Source organism: Notamacropus eugenii, chromosome 6 (genome assembly GCF_028372415.1).
Source record: "Notamacropus eugenii isolate mMacEug1 chromosome 6, mMacEug1.pri_v2, whole genome shotgun sequence".
NCBI classification, from domain to species: Eukaryota; Metazoa; Chordata; class Mammalia; order Diprotodontia; family Macropodidae; genus Notamacropus; species Notamacropus eugenii.
In genome coordinates this window covers 5,843,325-5,855,774 of record NC_092877.1, presented here as the reverse complement: position 1 = coordinate 5,855,774, position 12,450 = coordinate 5,843,325, and the positions used below count along the sequence as shown (strand labels likewise).

The window sequence follows — 12,450 nt, the reverse complement described above, 5'->3', positions numbered from 1 at the left end:
GGGTGCCCCCCTCCCAGCCCCCACCGCGGACTCCCCGGCCCCCCCGGGCTGGGCCAGCATCCAAGGCTGCCCACCCCAGAATCGGAGAGTTTCTTCCCCCCCGGCTCGCGAGGGCGCCGGGTGGGAGCCCGGGGAACTCGGGAGGCGCCTTCTGGGCCAAGTTGGGAAGTGACTGGTGTGTCCCAGCTCCGGCCCCTGATTTGGGGGGTCCGCGTCGGCCCCAAACGCCGCTTTCTTCCGTTTTCCATGTCATTTCCTGTACTAATAAGATGGTGGTCAAAGCTGGGAGGGAGAGAAGCAGCGAGTCGCCGCCGCCGCCGCCGCTCCCAGGCTGGCTGTGAAAGTTTCCCTCGCCTGGGACTAGGGAGCCGGCAGCCGGGGCGCTCCCCGCGGCCGCTGGGGGCTGCCATCCAGGGGGGGCGAGCCGTCCCCGCGCGCCCCTCCGCCCCCGCTCCCGCGTCCACCAAGCCGGGCTGCCGCCGGATTCTCGGGGAAGGTGAGTCAGCTCAGCCCCTCTGGTCGCCAATGTGGCCAATGAAAATGGCTTCGAAGAGCGCTCGGCAGTTTGCCAGCGAGAGACGGGGCCGGTGGTGCAGAGGCCGCGGGGCTGGATCGCTGGCGGGGGCAGCGCGGGGCTGGTTCCGGCGGGCTCAGGGGTGGCCGGGGGCCCGGGATGGGGAAGGGGACTGGGATCGGGCTAAGGCGGGGGGGAGGAGGCTGGCCCCCGCTCCGAGGTGGGTTAACCCTCGGCAGGTAGCTGCTACCGCTGCGGGATTCGGGGCGGCAGCTGCCTCCGCCTCCTTCTTCCACTCTCGCTCTCTCCTTGTTACAATGTAGCCTTCCCCTTCCCCCCCTCGCGTTCTTTGCTCTGACGGACGTAGCCACCGACCAATGGCAGAGGCGGTCCCGGGCCGAGCGTTCGGAATTAGAACGCAGTGACATGAGCTGGGCGGAGCTTGGAATGTCGGAGGGATCGCAGCTGCGGCTGGCCTAGTTCTGCTGGTCAGTTTCACTTCTTGGCTCGGCTGGTGCTTGCACTTGGCCTTGGGGACTCGGGACTCGCTGGGAACTGTAACGCGGCCTCTCCCGCTTACTGTAGCTAAACCAGCAGGCGGTGTTTCTCATCTTGGGCGTACTTGCGAGTCTTGGGTCTTCAGGAAATCTCCCCCTCCTGAACTGACACACACCCCTCCTTCTCCTGCCTCTCCCTAAGGCCCCAAGGTACTTTCTAATGCAGAAACTGCAGAAACTTTGTCATAGGGTGACCTTCCTCTCCAGCCCAGGAAGCCATGTATGCAGGTTGGTTCCAGGAGAATGCAGATGTCACTGGTGTGATACACAGATGGGAAAGTTGGGGAGCCCCTTGGGGCTTAGGCTGGGGGTGGGGGAGAGGGGCTCAGCCCCTTTAAAGTCCGGCTGGTCATCTGAGACAGCTGGCATGACTATCTACTCTGGTTCCCTCGTTTTACAGAGAAAGAAACCGGGGGCCCAGGGAAGGAAAAGTAACTGGGATCCTGAGATTTTGGATTTAGAAGTGAAAAGAAAATCAGAGAAGTCCTTGGAAAGAGAGGTAGCTCTACCTCCTTATTTGACCAATGAGGAAACTGAGGCTGACAGGCTAAGTGACTTGCCCAAGGTCACACAGAAGTATTTGAACCAAGGTCCTCAGACTCCAAAGCCAGTGCTGTTTGCCCAGTACCCCAAGGTCACACAGGTAGCAGGTAGCTGAGCTCACGTTCTAACCCTGGTCAGTCAAGTAACCACCCAGCCTTTATTAAGTGTCTATGAAATGTGCCAGGCACTGTGCTATCCACAATAGGGATATGGAGCCAAAGTGACTTAGCCCCTGTCCTCAAGGAGCATATATTCTACACTGGAAGACAGCATATGCACATATAAATAGATACAAAATAGATAAGCGTATAGATTGGGCCTATGATTTTGCTGGCCTTGGGAACTCTCAGGTGAGCATACTTCTTATACAATTCAGGTCACCACTTCAGAAATTTATAGTCTTAGAGAACCCACAGCAGTAAGAAGTGGACTTGCCCAGGGTCATACAGCTAGTAGGAATCAGGGGTGTGATTTAAACCCAGGTGCTCCTGGCTCCCTGCGTGGAGCCTCAGACTAGAAATCTAGGCATTCTTTTTTCCTGCCCTCAAACAGCCTGGGGAAGCATCATACCTCCACTGGCATTTGTTTCAGTGTTTGCTTCAAGTCTACATGGACAATGATGTATAATTTCAAGTGGGTGACATGGAATACACCCAATTCTCTGCCTACTATACTAGAGGAGTAATAATGAGAGCTTTCTCTTGATGTTCAGAAACACATTAACAAGTTTTGCCTGAACTTGGCTGAGAGAACATTCCATGGATTTTGGTGTCCTGAGTATTCACCACTTTCCTTGGGCTATATTAAGGAAGACTTTAATGTATGATGGATTGGGCATAGAATTCCCATATTGATAAAAAAAAAAAAAGTACCCCGTGGTCCACTGGGGTAGGTAGTGGAGAATGTGCTTGGTACTCCATCAGGGCGGTGGCAGAGTGGCCTGTTGGAGGGAGGCCTTTTGTTTTTTAGAGTTAGGTCATAGTTGTGACCATTCCCAGGACTCAGCTAGGAAGAGCTGAGGAAGAGATGTGAAGGGTGGGAATCTCCGGGTTGAGTAACAGAAAACCTCAACCTGCTGGTGTATTATGTCCAGTTTTGTCAATCACATTAGGAAGTATATGGACAAATTTGACCATCTCAAGAAGCCCAGCCAAAATGGTGAGGAAATGAAATACTGCACTACATACAGAGCATTTGGAGAAACCTGTGTTTTGCCTGGATCATGGCCTCAAACTTCTGGAAACGATCTCCAAGGTCATTTGGTTCATTAGTGTCAAACTCAAATAGGAAGGAATATTTTGGGGCTTCATATTGACTTAGAAAAACCACAAATTAATATTGTCTTGGGTCATATTTTTATTTACTTTGTTAAACATTTCCCAATTACATTTTCATATGGTTAGGGCCACTGCTGGGGAGGTTTGTGAGTTTGGCAGCTGTGATCTAGACTAATCCCCTTATTTTACAAATGAGAAAACTGAGATTCAGAGGAGTTAAAACTTCTCTGATGATAAGATCTATGATTAGAAGAGACCCTCAGAGGCGTTCTGGTTCAACTTCCCATTTTGCAGATGAGAATCAGAGCCTAGGGAAGATGGAGATTCACCCAACATCGCTTAGTCAATAAATATGGAGATTCCCAAAAGGAGGTCCACAGGCAGTCTCTGGCTGTCTCCGTGCACCTGCGTACACTCTTATCAGTAACTGAGAGACCCTTCTTTTCCCTGATAGCCCTGCTAGGGGCAATAAAACTTGACTGGCATGTCTGTAAAGTGATAGTTCATATATGATCAGTCTAGGGAACTCTCAAGTGAGAAAAACCTTCTACCAAAGCAGGTAGCTTTACCATTCAGAGAGCTGACTAGAGCATTAAAAGGTGAGGTGACTTGATCAGGGTCACACAGCTGGCATGAGCCAGAAGCAGGACATGCACAAACTGCCTCCAGTCACACACCCATAAGTTCTCATACACTCTTTTTTAAAGAAAATTTTTATATTTTATATTTCCCCAATTAAATGTAAAAACAATTTTTAACATTTTTTAAAATTTTGAGTTGTAAATTGTCCCCTGTCCTTTTCTTGAGAAGGCAAGCAATCTGATATAGATTATACATGTGCAGTCAATGCATGTGCTATTTCAAGGATTAATGACTTATTCGTTGAGGGTACTCAGTCTATCGATGAAGATCCCAACCCTTTCTTCCAACTTGTTCTTTTGTAGATCATTATCACCACTTGCTTTGGACAGAAACATTCATCATGCCTTGGCCAACCAGGTGACCCTCTTCCAGCTTAGCTAAGCTGGTCCTCAGAGTCTTGTATTCTGTGCCTTTCTGGGTCCACACCCAAAGCCTTTCCAGGTTTGTAGAATCTGACAGTGATACTCTGCTGATAGTCTTTGGAAATCCAGAATAACCCCAATGACACATACAGGGGTATGTTGGAGCCCACTTAAAGCAGCCCTCCAGTGAGTTTTACATTTTCAGTGTAAGCAGTTACACTTACAAAGCTACAAATCAGAGTTCGATTTACTGGGTTTTTTTTATTGCCTGGATTTAAGAAAGTGATTAAGGAAATGTTAATAATTCAGATTAAGTTTAAAAACAGCTTGGAATTTTCTATAGAGCCGGTTGTTAAACATTTACTGGCACACTACTGCATAGGATCACTCAATCTAAAAGTGATTATTAAGTGTTCATATGTGCCAGAGGCAGCTTGAAGGTTTATCAGCAGATAAACCCTGGGTCTGGCACTCAGGAAGAGTTCAAATCCAGCCTCAGACTCTTACTAGTTTCATGACTCTGAACAAGTCACTTCACCCTGTTTGCTTCAGTTTCCTCATCTGTAAAATGAGCTGGAGAAAGAAATGACAAACCACTCTAGTGTTTTTGCCAAGAAAACCCCAATTGGGTTCACAGAGTGTCAGACACAACTGAAAGCACCTGAACAACAACATGGGATAACAAAACAAAAATGGAGTTTCCAGTCTATTGGGAGACACAGCACATCCACTACAAGCACACACAACACAAATGCAGTGTAAAATCAGGAAGGAGGCATGAGCAATCAGCACAGGAATTGGGTTTTTGCCTCCTTTGGGAGGTGGCTCCTGAGCTACATTTTGAAGGAATCTCTGGGAAGGAATCTAAGAGTTGGAGGTGAGGAGGGAGTGCAGTCAGGGCATGGAGGACAAGGACAAGTTAGAAGGTCTGGCCTGAATGTAGAATGTGAAAGGGAGTAGTGTGTAATTAAGATAATTAAGGCTCAGGACTTTAAGGTGCCCAGCAGTTGTCTCTGAGCCTAGTGCTTGTCCGCCACAGTTTATTGAGTCAAAGGGTAACATTGCCTGAGATGTTGAGTCTTGTTTAGTTGTTGTTGAGTCTTGTCTCACTCTTCATGAGCTCATTTGGGGTTTTCTTGGCCAAGATACTGGAATCGTTTTGCCATTTCCATCTCATTTTACAGATGAGGGAACTGAGGCAAGTTGAGTTAAGTGACTTGCACAGGGTCATCCAGCTAGTAAGTGTCTGAGGTCAGATTTGAACTCAGGTTTCCTGACTCCAGGCCCAGTGCTTTATCCACTGCACCACCTAGTGGGCTTTAGGAATACCTAAATGGATGGATTAGAAAAGAAGAGGCTTGAGACATGGCATCCGACTAGGAGTCTCTTGAAATAATCCAGGTAAGAAATGCTGTGGACCTTCACTAGGGTGAAGGTCAGTGATAGGAGTAGAGAGAAAATGTAGGACATTAAAGGAGCCGTTGGAGAAAGAAACAAGCAGATCTGGGCACAGATTGGAAAGGTGGGGTGAATGAGAGTGAGAAGCAGGGATGACTCCAAGGAGAAGTTATATCTTTAACAGTCATGGGGAGGCTCTGAAGAGGGGAAGGTTCAGGGTGAAAGGTGAGGAGTTCTGTTTTGAACATACTGAGGCTGAGATATCTCTGGGATATCCAGTTCATCCTGTCCAGTAGGTAGTGACTGATATGAGACTGGGATTCAGGGGAGGCTTCAGGCTGGGAAGAACTTTGGAGGGCATCTCTTCTAACACTCTGATTTTACCAGTAAAGTAAATGAAGCCCCCAAACTTTGTGACTTGCCCAAGGTCATATAGGTGGGAAGTAGGCAGAATTCAAATCCAGGACATCATTCAATTGCATCATACTGCCTCTCTATCTAGTGAGCCAAAGGAGGATTGTAGTGGACAGTAATCTCAAAAAATGTCAAAGCACAGCATGTGCACGTGCACACACATGCACACTCCCCCCACCCCCCACATGCAGATAAATGCACACAAACAGGATCCAGGGGTGGGGAACCATTGGCCTGAAGGTCACAGGGCCACATTTAAGTACCTAGAGGACCACATGTGGCCTCAGGCTGCAGGTTCCTCACCCCTACCATGGCCATAGATCTATGGTTTACAGAGCTGTTTCCTCATAGGAAGAGAGGGTGTTACAGTGAAAAAACCACTTGATTTCAAGTCATGGAAGGAAGGAAGGACGGAAGGAAGGAAGGAAGGAAGGAAGGAAGGAAGGAAGGAAGGAAGGAAGGAAGGAAGGAAATGTTTATTAAGCACTTACATGCCAGGCATGGTGCTAAATATTTTCCAAATATTTTATCCTCACAACTCAGGAGACAACAAAAATCATAGATTTAGAAATATAAGAATCCTTGGTGGTCACCCAACTCCTTCGTGAATATCCTCAGTGACAGGGAGGGAGCTCATGACCTCTGAGGGCATTTCACTGAATCTTTGAACAGTCCCAAACTCTGAGCAGAGCAGGGCAATCTGAATCGTAGCAATCGTTTGGTTTTTTTAGGGGGAGGGGGCTGGGTTTTGTGTGTGTGTGTGTGATCAGACCAAGGACTTGGCATCATAATAGTGGTATGACTTCCCAAGGATCATTGGCAGGCAGACTAGAGGCCTTCACAGGCCATTACAAGGGTTTCTGGCAGGACCAGCCCTTGGCAGGATTGTCAAATAGGCAATTGGTCTTGAGCAAAGCTTCGGCACCCCTTCCTGCCTTCATTTTTATTGCTCTGTCTTGGGCACTGCTTTCCTACTATTCTTCTCTCTTGGCACTGAGGAATCTAATCAACTCATTAACCCTAATTTTATTTGTGTCCTGGTCCCTGTGGGCAGTCTGGTGAAACCTACGGGCCTCTTTTCAGAACAATGTTTTTAAATGCATAAAATAAAACCTATAGGCTTGCAAAGGAAACCCAATTTTATTGAACTTAAGTCATCAAGGTGTTAAAAGTCAAGTTAAAATCAAGTTCAGGGGTCCTAGGTAGGTAAAGAGCCCCTACTAAGTGTGTTCTGAGCTCTCCTGAGGGAGATTTATGCAATTAAAGTGGCATCTGTAAAGGCCATCACCAAAAGCAAAGAGATGAATCTTCAGCTAATAATTAGCTGTGCAACTGACCTTGGGCAAGTCTTTTATCATGTCTTAGTCTCTGTTTCCTTATCTATAACATGAAAGAATTAGATTAGATTTCTAAATTCCCTCCCTCCTCTGAAATTCTAGGTTCTAAGGTTCCCTTCTAGTTCGGATGCCTGTGCTCTGAGGTCTCTCCCAGCTCTGGCATGCTTTGTTCTGCGCTCCTTTCCAGCTCTGACATCCCATATTCTGGTCCTCCTAGATCTGACATTCTCTGTTCTAAAGTCCCTCCAAGCTCTGACATATGTTCTAATATCTTTCCCAGATCTGATATTATGTGTTCTAAGATCCCTTCCAGCTCTGACATCTTAGGTTCTAATATCTCTCCAAGATCTGACAATGTATGTTCAGAGCTCCCTTCCTGTTCTGACATTCTCTTTCTAGGAAGTCTTGGTGGGTGGGAAGGAGGCTATATCATGAAAAATAGACTGGTCAGGTTAGATGGAATCCAACATTAGTAACAGAAGGAAGGCTTATCAGCAGGGTCATTTCATCAGGGTCATTTGTCCAGACCTAAGATATCCACTGGCCTTCTGAATAGACTTGCTTGATTTACCCAGGCTACTGCCTTCCTTAAGGTGCTGAGTGGAGAGTTGACTGTTTATGCAGAACTATTTCAAGGACTCCTAAAATCAATTCATATTACTTCAGGCTCTGATAGTTTGCAAAGTATGTCTCTTCCTTGCAGTGCCCTGTGAAGAAAGCAGTTACTCTTGCTTTACAGATGTAGAAACTTAGGATCAAAGAGACAATAGCTGTGCTCACTAGGGGAGCTATCCAATTAAAGAAGGCATAGTCTCTGACCTCACAGAGCTTACAACCTAGTGATGTTGGAGGAATTATAAACTGTAGAACCAGAAAGGACCTTGGAACAGAATATCTGAGCAGGAAAGAGCCTTAAAACCTGCATTTCCAGATTAAGCCTTTCCTTCTCTCTGTCTTTACCCCACCCCCCCCACTGTGCCTTGCATCCCAGATAACCTTGTATATCATGACTTTGTATTGATTTGTATTTCTCCTCTTTGTGTTTATTCTGCATATACTTATACGTATGTACGTATTGTCTCCCCCCCCCTTAGAAAGCAAGGTCATTATGAGTAGGGATTGTTTCATTTTGTGTGTGTGTATGTGTTATACACATGTATACATACACACAAAGAATGAAGCAATCCATGCATATTTACATACATACATACATACACACCCCCAAGGTGAACACAGTGCCTGGCACATAATACACACACAAATGCATATTGATTGATTGATAGAATGTCAGAGCTGGAAGGGCTCTTACAACACAGAACGTTTGAGCCAGAAAGAGCCTTGGAGCATGGTAGAATGGACTCCCTCAGGTGATCCATCGAATTCAATCAATTAATCAGTAAGTCTTTATTAAATACCTACTATGTTCCAGGCACTGGGCACACAAAGGCAAAAGTGACAACATGTACATTATAGAATTACATACTAGATTAGCTCCCTCTTTTCCTTCTCTCCTAACCTTCTTTACCTTCCCTACTGAAAGTGATCCTTGCCCCCTCTGCTTTATCGTAATGATTTCATACAGTTGCAGGTCTGGAAAAGGCATTTAGAGACAGTGCTTTGCTGGGACAAGCTAGGAGGTCAAGCCTCTTGCTAAATGTTTATTGTCAGCATTTACACCTTGAGAATCGGCAAACGCTACAAATTAGGGTTTTATTTGTTGACTGTGGATTGTCTAGTGATGGAGAAAATGTTAAAAAATATACTTTAAGCTTAAAGAAGACCATATACTTTTTTAGGGAGAACTGGTGGTTAAACATTTACCAATACATCTTTTCTAGAGGTCTAGCCCAAGAATGAGCCCAAACCTCATTCCACAAAGGAGGAAATTAAGTTCCAGACGGATTAGGACGTGGCTAAAGTGATACAGCAAGTCTGTGGCTTCTAGCACACCTCCTCTAAGATCACTGTTATTTGTGAGTTGTCTCCTTCTTAGTATCTCCAGCTTCTAATTCACAGCCTTGCATACAATCAATGTTTAACAAGTCTGTTGTTCTTGCAGAGGCAGCGTATCATAATACATAGCCCAGTTCCTGGCACATAGTAGGCACTTAATAAATGTTTAGTGATTGGTTGATTAATAGTAGGCAGAGTTTGAGTCAGGAAGATTCTTTGCCTTGGCACTGGCTCTCACTGTGTCTCTTCCCCTAGTGCCTGGAATCCACTCCTTCCACACCATCATCTCTTAGAATCGCTGGCTTCCTTCAAAGCTCAGGGGTTTCCTTCTCCATGAGACCTTTTCTGATGTCCCCATTTCTCAGCTCTTCTTCAAACTTTTTTGGGTATGTTTTGTACTAAGAAACTAACATGTTTCCTAGAGGAAGGTAAGCTTCCTGAGCTCAGGGTCTGCTTTTGTATCTCTGACTTTGTATCCAGAGTCCTTAGCTCCGTGTCTCCTTCATTCCTTGGTCCTGACCTTTTGGTATAAGTAACAAAGAAGCACCCTCCAAGGGTCTGGGTAAACCATAGATGGGGGCGCTTTAGGCTCTTCCAGCTTTAAATCTTTGATCCTAATTAATCCAGGAGCATTTGTTAATCACCAACTCATAAAAAGTAGCTGATTTCATATAGCACTTCAAGAGATTTCCTTATGTTTTCTGTCTGATGCTTGCCATAGCCCCGTCAGGTGGGTGCTATGAAGGAAACTGAGGCTGAGGCAGTAGAGTGCTGGAACCAGCTCAGACTGAGAACTGATAGTTAAATTTTCAGTGTGAGAATTTATGCTTCGGAAATTGGCAAATCCTACAAATCCAGGCTGGATTTATTGTTTTATTGCTTACCTAGACTTTAGAATGTGATGGAGAAAATGTTAATAATTTGGATTAAATTGAAAGATGTATCTGCATACTTTTGTAGGGGGAGAGCAGTTGTTAAACTTTATCCAGCGTACCCCCACGCTGAAACCTCTGTCGTTTGCACTCTCTGTAATCTTGGGCAATCACTTATCTCCTCTGAACCTCAGTTTCCTCATTTTCAAAAGGAGAAGGTTGGCCTCTAAGATTCCTTCCAACTCTAAATCAAAATCTAGATTTTCTAAGAGATCCCATTTCTCACAAAGGGTCCCATAATGATTTAGCGTCTAAGGTGAGATTAAGACTCAGATCTTTCCAGTTCCAAATCCAGCGCTCCCATCTCTACTAGGTCCTGCAGTTTCTTCTCATCTGCAGCTTAGTTCGGCGTTGTCTTGCATGAAAGAGTTAAGCAATTTGTTCTTGGTTACAAAAGCAGTATGTGTCTGAGGCGGAATTTGGACCCCAGTCACCCTCATTCTCAGGGTTGCTCCTTTTTCCATGGCACCAAATTGTCTCTTGCCTGGAAAAAAAAACAGGCACCTGAAAAATGTGCATTCAGTTTGTTGCTGCGTACAAACTATGTGGTCCTGGCCAAGTCATCTAACCTCCCTCAGCTGGCAGATGGAGATAATGACCCCTGGAGTGTCCATGTCACGGACTTGTGAGAATCAAGTGAGAGAATGTACTTTGGAAACAGCAAGGTGCTTTACCAGTTTGAGCCATTATTATTTTCTTCCCTTCTTCCTGTCTTTCTCTTGCTCTCTTTTGGTTTCCTGGAACCCTGTCCACCTGAATTGTGGGAGTTTTAAAAAGGAGGCCAAATGGGGACCATCTTCAAAGCAGTACCAGAGGCTGCTGTAGGAACAAACTGGTTTGTTTGAAACAGACACACACACAAATCCAACTTTTGGAAATGCTGCTGTGTCGAAGAAGCATCTTTCCCCCAACAAATTTACATCTGCATTGAAAGGCACAAATGAGAATGTTAACCAAAAAAAAGCAATTATAATAAAGGTGACTTCCCAGGCAAAAGCTCCTGGCAAATGTTGACCTTGGGAGGAGGGCATGTGGCATGTATGGTTGGGGATAAACAGCTAAGAGTGGGGAGAGGCAACTGGAACTGACCTCCAGGCTGGGCACCTGTTAGAGGAGGGAGGCAGGGCCCCCCCTAACATTGTAGAACCCCGTTTTGGTGTCCACCGGTATTGGGGTCATTGGAGCAGCCGCTGGTGCCACCCAATTTGGAAATGCCAAGGTGATCTTGGGACTAACAGGAAAAGGGATTGGGGAGGGGGTGGAGGGGGAAATGGAGGGAGCTCACCCAGCAAGTCCTGGATTCCAAATGAGAGGCAGCCTTTCTTCTTAGATATCAAGGAATTGGCCCTTAGGCTGTATTTAGACAGGCTAGAGATCGTCAGGGCCCATGGCTTAGTGGAAGAGCACAGTGTTTCTATCTGGAGGACTTGGTTTTGAGTTGTAGCATCAGAGAATTTTTAATTAACTTTTTTTCTATTAACATGCATTTATTTTCTGTCTTCCACCTTCCCCACCCCCAGTCCCAGCATCATAAATTCGGGGTTAGAGAACATAGAGTACAATCCTTCTTATTTTGTAGCTGAGAATAGGCTAGGGAATAGGCACATGAGCTTGAAGGAGCTGACAATGTTTAACCTGGAGGAGAGAAGATTTAAGTATTCAGATTATTCTGTCCAGAGTTTGGAAGACTTGCTTTCCAGGAAAGGGAGTAGACTTTTTTTTTTCCCTTAGTGTCATTGGGAAGATCTAAGAGTTTTTAAGACCCTCCTCATTATAAATCTAGACTCCTATGATCTTAAGAGACAGGCTAGCTGTACCCCAGAAGGGGGTGGGGTGGGGTGGATTGACCTCAAGGGGATGACCACTCTGAGTGTTAGACTATCGTATCCCACCCTTGCTGCAATAACCACTCTTTGGGTCTTTCTCTAGCATAGCCACATCTTACCCTGTCCCTCAGTACTCCTCCACTCTGTCCCTTCCTTTTTCTGTGTAACCTTTCAACCTCTTCTCTTCCCAGCAGATGTCATCCTGTAGGGCTCCCAGACCCCATAGTAGTAGCTGGGCAGGTTCCACTGGGAAAAAGTCTATCCCTAGCACCATCCCTCCCCATCTCTTGGCAAGAGCATTCATCCCTGGAGGGTGAATTCTGTGCTGGAGGTGGAGTGAAAATCCTGACAAGGGATAACTGAAGGAAAGACACTGGGGAAATGGTAGAGGTCTGGACAGTGCTGGGCATCCGGGTTCAGTAGGAAAGGTTCAGATGACCTGCTTTGGAAATTGGGTGCTTTTTGGTCCCAAAGAGCAGAGCTGACACCAATAGGGAAAAGAGACAGATTACACCTTTATGTAAGAGGGAAAAAACTTAAGTAAACTAAAATTTAGGTCACTGGGATATCCCACTGTAGTTTGTAAAATACACTCATAATAAACCAGGAAAACAGCATATACACAGAATGATTATGGTCATGGAAAGGAGTGAAGCTGACTGCTCTGTAATGGCCAGTCTTGGTGATAGACAAGA

General features: G+C 45.9%; 1 protein-coding gene across 5 annotated transcripts in view; it reads left to right on the top strand.

The window, feature by feature from the left end:
- Positions 1 to 372: 372 nt before the first annotated feature.
- PRDM11 (PR/SET domain 11) overlaps positions 373 to 12,450 on the top strand; it is a 94,080-nt gene continuing 82,002 nt past the window's right edge. For 2 of the 5 annotated variants that reach the window (XM_072617970.1, XM_072617975.1), the window contains exon 1: positions 406 to 496. The gene's annotated coding sequence lies outside the window, so the exon portion shown is untranslated. Of the gene's footprint in view, positions 497 to 837; positions 1,003 to 3,835; positions 3,975 to 12,450 lie in introns of all 5 variants that reach the window. The other 3 variants (XM_072617969.1, XM_072617971.1, XM_072617968.1) reach the window with 3 other exon arrangements.